We start from the raw sequence: 7,462 nt of genomic DNA, 5'->3' as shown, positions 1-7,462 counted from the left end.
TTTTAGTATGTTTTTAGTATATTTTAGTTAGTTTTTATTATGTTTTTATTAGCTTTTAATTAAAAATCACATTTCTGGACTTTACTAAGATTTTGTGTGTTTTTCTGTGATTTCAGGTATTTTTTGGCTGAAATTGAGGGACCTGAGCAAAAATCTGATTCAGAGGCTAAAAAAGGACTGCAGATGCTGTTGGATTCTGACCTCCCTGCACTCAAAGTGAAATTTCTGGAGTTATAGAAGCCCAATTGGCGCGCTCTCAATTGCGTTGGAAAGTAGACATCCTGAGCTTTCCAGCAATATATAATAGTTCATACTTTGCCCAAGATTTGTTGGCCCAAACCGGCGTTCCAAGTCAGCATAGAAATTTTAGCGTGAAAATGCCAAAATTGGCATAAAAGCTGGAGTTAAACGCCCAAACTAGCACAAAAGCTGGCGTTTAACTCCAAGAAAAGTCTCTACACGTGAAAGCTTCAATGCTCAGCCCAAGCACACACCAAGTGGGCCCGGAAGTGGATTCTGCATCATTTACTCATTTCTGTAAACCCTAGGTTACTAGTTTTCTACAAATAGTACCTTTTGCTATTGTATTTGAGACACTGGATCATACTTTTCATCTTGGAACTTGTATGTTCACGCTTTGGGAGGCTGGCCATTCGGCCATGCCTAGACCTTTTGTTCTTATGTATTTTCAACGGTAGAGTTTCTACACACCATAGATCAATGTGTAGAGCTCTGCTGTTCCTCATGAATTAATGCAAAGTACTATTATTTTTCTATTCAACTCAATCCTATTTCTTTTCTAAGATATACACTCGTTCTTCAACTTGATGAATGTGATGATCCGTGACACTCATCATCATTCTCACCTATGAACACGTGCCTGACAACCATCTCTGTTCTACTTGCAATAGCTTGAATGTGTATCTCTTGGGTTTCTAATCTAAGATTAGAACCTTCGTGGTATAGGATAGAATTATTGGCGGCCATTCCTGAGATCCGGAAAGTCTAAACCTTGTCTGTGGTATTCCGAGTAGGATCTGGGAAGGGATGACTGTGACGAGCTTCAAATTCGCGAGTGTTGGGCGTGTGACAGACGCAAAAGGATCAATGGATCCTATTCCAACATGATCGAGAACTGACAGATGATTATCCGTGCGCGGTGACAGCGCATTTGGAACATTTTCACTGAGAGGATGGGAAGTAGCCATTGACAACGGTGATGCCCAACATAAAGCTTGCTATGGAAAGGAGTATGAATGATTGGATGAAGGCAATAGGAAAGCAGAGGTTCAGAAGGAACAAAGCATCTTCATACGCTTATATGAAATTCTCACCAATGAATTACATAAGTATCTCTATCTTTATTTTATGTTTTATTCATATTTTAATTATCAATTCTCCATAACCATTTGAATCTGCCTGACTGAGATTTACAAGGTGACCATAGCTTGCTTCAAGCCGACAGTCTCCGTGGGATCGACCCTTACTCACGTAAGGTTTATTACTTGGACGACCCATTGCACTTGCTGGTTAGTTGTGCGGAGTTGTGACAAAGAGTTGAGATTACAATTGTGCGTACCAAGTTGTTGGCGCCATTGATGATCACAATTTCGTGCACCAGTCCCTCTTATTTGTGAACTACTATTTGTATATTTAAGAACGTCTATCCTTGCCATTATACTTCTCTTTATAAAGTCTTGTACTCTTTGACATAACATTGTAATTGTTTTGGGTATGATGCCAACCCTTGAATCTTTGAAAATGTAAAGTGCCCCTTTTTATTATGTTGTATTGGCTTATGTATTCGAAATCGTGCCGTTCAATTTGATGTGTCGTTCCTCCTTCTCTTTCCTTAGAATGTAATTTAAATTTCCTTGCTTCACCATTTGTATTTTACACATATCTTGACTGTTTACACTTCTGACTATGTTAAAACTCTTGCAACATGGCTATTGATTCCATATTCCTCCACGAACTATGAAACCCCTGTGATCATTTGAAGTTGTTCCGCGGTAATGCATCACTATAGTCTTTAATCATTCCTTTCTATGAAATCTCATATTTCTTCAACTCAGCTTGGATATGTTTCAAACTAATGCGTTGATTTCCTCCTTATTGATCCTATTGAATTTCTTTGATCCAAAGGTTATCCTTGAAGTTGTCAATTGATTTCTTACTAGCAAACTCCATTGTTTGAGCATCCTTGTTTACCTGCAATTGCATTTATTCTTTCAAATTCTCGCGAACGAGGTCCTTCTCACTTTTCTTTCTTTTCCATGGTCTATTATCTTTCTAAATATATTCGAGATTAGTCTTAGTATCTTGTGCAACCATTAGGCTTAGTAAACGACACATTAGTCATTTAGGACGTGTTTGGTGAACGCAAAAAGGTAAAACTCGTAAGTGTACGATGTCACAGGGAGTTGTGAAATCCTGTTTTACGTGAAAGAGTTTTATTGATGTTTGACTTATGACCAGTAGTAAGGTTGGTGAAGTGTTTAACAAAATTGAGACGATATGAGATCAGTATGCGAATGTTAAGCACATCGTTTTAACCCCGGCTTGTTTTATAACCTTTTGCCGCCTTACTTTACCATCACATGTTTGAAACATATCACCTTGTATATTAAGCCTGTCTTGTAACATCTGTTTCGCATAACACTTATACGCTTTACACCTTTATACCATATGAAAATCTTGGTAATTGAAACTATATGTATATATGTACTGAAATTTTTTTTGCTTTTTCTTTAAATGAATTCAAGAGTGAAGTGGTATGAAATCTCTTCTATTTTGTATCAATTTTCGAGTACGAAAATTTTTATAAGGTGGATAGGATGTAAGACCCAAGAATTTTGAAAAGTTTTATTTTAAATCAATCTCAAATCATATATTTATTTATAGTTTTAATTTCAGAAATTATTTTTATTAAAGATAATAAGAATTTTATATGATTTGATTTTAGATGATTTATATTTATATCATTTAATACTTTAAGTTAAAGATATAGAAAATTAATTATATTATATCTAATCCTTTAATTAGAATATTTCATCGAAATTAATTTGTAAATTTATGATTAAATAATATTTTCTTTAAAGATGATTTTGTTGAATTAAAATTGGTTTTCAATTACTCTACTACCCTTAATTTTAGTAAAATGACCAAACTGCCCCTAACCCTAATTCTATCATCATCGCCTCTCTTTCCTCTTCACCTATGCAGCCCCAACCCTCCTCTCCTCACTCTTTCTGCCTTCAAACCATTCACACACAAAACAAAAGCATTCACATACATGGAGGAGAGATCTGAGAGGGGAGATGCGTCACCGGTAGGGTGTGGGCCGCCGTCATGCCGTCGTCGAGCTGGAGGGAGGAGCCGTCGCCGCCACGCCTCACCGTCGAAGCCCCACGTCGCTGCCGCTGCTGCTGGAGGATTCTCGCCGCCGTTCTCGTGCCCAATCGCTGTCGTTTACCATCCATCCAGCCCAAACTACTACTGCACAAGGAAGCCAACGAAGAGGTCGCCGCCACTGCGCCATGCGTCGCCGCCGACCTGCCTCGATGCCGCCGTCGCGGATCAGATCTGAGGCAAGGAAGAGAGACACAAAGGAGGGAACCGCGTGCAGCCATCGCGCCCTCGCCACAAAGCCATCGCTGCCGAAGCTCCACGCCGTCTCTGCCGCCCGAAACCCTATCGCCAATGCTGATCTGTGCGCCACCGCTGCTGAAACTTGTCGCGGCCACCGATGGTTCCGTCACTATTGTGCGTCGCCGTCCAGGGAAGGGGGAGGAGACGTGCGACTGAGAGACGCACCGAGGAAGAAAAGCACCGCCGTTTGCCATTGCCACTGCTGGAGGCTGCGACGCCGCGCCTTTGGCTGCCAGGAAATGGTGTTGTTGCTGTAGGAGACTGTCGTCAAAGTTGCTGCTCCACTTCCGTCATTCTTCCCTTCACAGTAAGTTTCCTGTGCTCTGAAACTCGTATTGTAATTGTTCTAGTTATCTGTAGTTAAGGATTCTGATGTATAGGTGTTGTAAGGTCAATTTTATGGGGTTGCATGTCAAAATTGAGGTTGTTGCTGAACCATCAGAGTTTTCGGCCAGTATCGAAGCTGCTGTCCGGTCAATTTGGAAGCTGTTATTGTGTCGTTCTATTTTGTTTATCATGGTAAGGTTATTCGGTTCCATTCTTGTTTATCGCAATACTCTATTATCAATTATGTTCTAATATCGCTCAATATCCATTCCGTGTTAATTCTAAATTATGTCAGATATGTGGTTGTTGCCGTGATCCGTGCGGTTGCTTGAGAATTTCTACGGTTGCTGCCAATTAACATGAGAATAAGGATTTAATGGGTTTAATTAGGCAACTTGCGACTAATCGAGGTAGGATTTTTCTTAAAATCTATTTTATATTACAGAGTTATGATAAATAGATATCGATGGAAAGAGATTTACTTCTGTGATTATATTTGTCTTATGGATGTGATGGCTTGTTGGACTGAATTATTGGGTGCTTGATTGCGTGAGTGGTGTGTGGTTGTGGATAAAAACCGGTTTGTAATGTCATTTACTTGATTATTAAGAAAGGTGGATTTTCTTGGTTTTAGAGTTTACTTAGTAATATAAATAAAACGATTTTAGAAATAATTTGAGATATGAAAATAAATTGATTCTGGGAGCGGTTTGATTGTGAGTTGGTTTGATTTTATGAAAGATTTAATATTTGAGCTGATTCGATTTTAAAAAGAGTGTTATTTTTAGAATTGGTTGATTTGAAAATAATTTGACATTGGAACTGGTTCAATTCTGGAAAATGTTTAAGATTTGGAAATGGTTGAGAAAAGGTTTGAGAAATATTTGGATGGGACCCGAAAAGGGTGGCAGTGTCTGAGTTTTAGAGGAGATGCTGCTGAAATTTTATAAAATTGAAAGTTTTATTTAAAGTAATTAATTAAAAAGATTTGTTTTTAAGCATTATACGTTTTAAGATTGATTTGTCTATCAAAGAAAGAATTTTTTTTTGGAATTGAGATTGTTAACGAACAGAATGAAAAAGAGGATGATGAGGATTTTATTTGAAATATGGCTTTGAAATGAACTTGGAAATGAGATTTGGATTGATGAATGATTATGATGTTGAGAATGTTGAGATGTGAACTTTGGATTATTCACATGGCTTATGAATTTGAAATATCTGAGATACGAGGTTCCCTGGGTTAAGTGCCGTAGCTTGCCACCACGTGTACCAGGTTGAAAACTCGATACTCTGTTGACCCTACGATGTAAGTGTGTGACCAGGCACTATATAAATTCCCGGGAATGTTACCACCATTGAGTAATATTGATTATTTGAGAAAAAAGCTATGCATAGACTCTAGGGGATGCACGTTGGGAGACAGTCTAAGTACAATTCAGACTTGTCTGGTTGGCTGGATAACCAACATATGAGCCTCATCAGCCATAGAACAGGCATGCATATGCATTTGTATGCTTTGCTTGAGTTTGAACTTGTTTTGGTTTGCCTAATTGCTAAACTGTTCGTAACTGCTACTTGAACTATTTGCTGTAACTGCTGCCTACTTGTGCTTTCCTTGTCTGCCTTGTCCATGTTTGTCCTGGCGTGCTACATTTGAGATTGAACCCTGGTGCTGAATTAATGATTGTGTTGTTTGATTGCGTGGTTGGTTTCTGATTGAGATTTTCTTATAAGAAAGGAAAGGTTTTGGATTTGTGAAAGATTAAACATTGTTCCTTTGAAAAAGTTTTTAAACGATTTCTTATGGTTTTAAAAGATTCATAAGGCAATGATAATCACTGAGCTTGAGAACAGTTTTCTTAATAAATATCTTCTTATAACAACTTTGAAATTCTGTGGTGAGACCGTGTGGTTAGGTTCTCACCCCCTACAGCTTTTTTCAGGAACCAGATGAGGAAGTATTCTGGAGAGTTATACTGCGTTTGATTTATATATGTTGATGTATTAACTAGATTATTTTCTTCCCTCGTCTTCGTTATTACAAGTTTGTAAGAGGGATAGGAATTGTATGTTTTATATGTATAATATATTGAGTTATTATGTAAGGAGTCTTGTATATGAATCTATGCCTGCTTGTACTTTTCTTAAAATAAAGTATTTATTTCTGGTTTTCAAAGAAATCAGCGATACAGCGTCAAGTCACAGGCTCCTATTTTATTATTTAGTACGTAAAGTAGTCGTAATACTTCCTGCTATCAGAGTAGTGCAGACGGAAGCGTGACTTCTGATAGTGAGGGTGTTACAATCTCTTAGTATCTCGATTCCTAATACAAAAGAGGCATCACCAAGATCTTTTATTTCAAATTTGTTTGATAGAAATTTCTTAGTTTCATGAAACAAGCCTATATCATTACTGGCAAGTAGAATGTCATCAACATATAAGACTAAAAATATGTATTTACTCCCACTGAACTTGAGGTATTGGTGCACGAATTGTAAATCACACTTTTTACAACTCGTACCACTAACCAGCAAGTGCACTGGGTCGTCCAAGTAATACCTTACGTGAGTAAGGGGTCGATCCCACGGAGATTGTTGGCTTGAAGCAATCTATGGTTATCTTGTAACTCGTAGTCGAGAAAACAATAAAATAATTCACTTATCAAATTTGATTGCAAGGAATAAAAGGGCAAAACACAAATTATACTTGTATGCAATGATGGAGAATATGTTGGAGTTTTGGAGATGCTTTGTCTTCTGAAATTCTGCTTTCCTCTGTTTTCTAATTCACGCACGCACGTCTTCCTATGGCAAGCTGTGTGTTGGTGGATCACCGTTGTCAATGGCTACCATCCATCCTTCCAGTGAAAAGGGTCCAGATGCGCTGTCACCGCACGGCTAATCATCTGCAGGTTCTCAATCGTACCGGAATAGGATTTACTATCCTTTTGCGTCTGTCACTACGCCCAACACTCGCGAGTTTGAAGCTCGTCACAGTCATTCAATCCCTGAATCCTACTCGGAATACCACAGACAAGGTTTATACTTTCCGGATTCTCTTGAATGCTGCCATCAATCTAGCTTATACCACAAAGATTCTGATTAAGAGATCTAAGAGATATTCATTCATTCTATGGTGGAACATAAGTGGTTGTCAGGCATGCGTTCGTGGAGGAATGATGATGATTGTCACGTTCATCACATTCAGGTTGAAGTGCGAATGGATATCTTAGATAAGAACACGCATGTTTGAATGGAAAACAGAAATACTTGCATTAATTCATCGAGACACAGTAGAGCTCCTCACCCCCAACAATGGAGTTTAGAGACTCATGCCATCAAAAGGTACAAAGTTCAGATCTAAAAATGTCATGAGATACAAAACAAGTCTCTAAAAGTTGTTTAAATACTAGACTAGTAAACTAGGTTTACAGTAAATGAGTAAACTAAGATGGATGGTGCAGAAATTCACTTCTGGGGC

General features: G+C 38.2%; 1 long non-coding RNA gene across 1 annotated transcript; it reads left to right on the top strand.

Annotated features, from left to right (window-relative positions):
* On the top strand, window positions 3,893–4,447 carry LOC110271680. The gene is made up of 3 exons (XR_002362246.1): window positions 3,893–3,958; window positions 4,042–4,170; window positions 4,274–4,447. It is a non-coding gene; the product is annotated as an uncharacterized LOC110271680 (long non-coding RNA).

Source organism: Arachis ipaensis, chromosome B01 (genome assembly GCF_000816755.2).
Source record: "Arachis ipaensis cultivar K30076 chromosome B01, Araip1.1, whole genome shotgun sequence".
Classification (NCBI taxonomy): Eukaryota; Viridiplantae; Streptophyta; class Magnoliopsida; order Fabales; family Fabaceae; genus Arachis; species Arachis ipaensis.
This window is presented reverse-complemented; position numbering and strand designations above follow the sequence as displayed.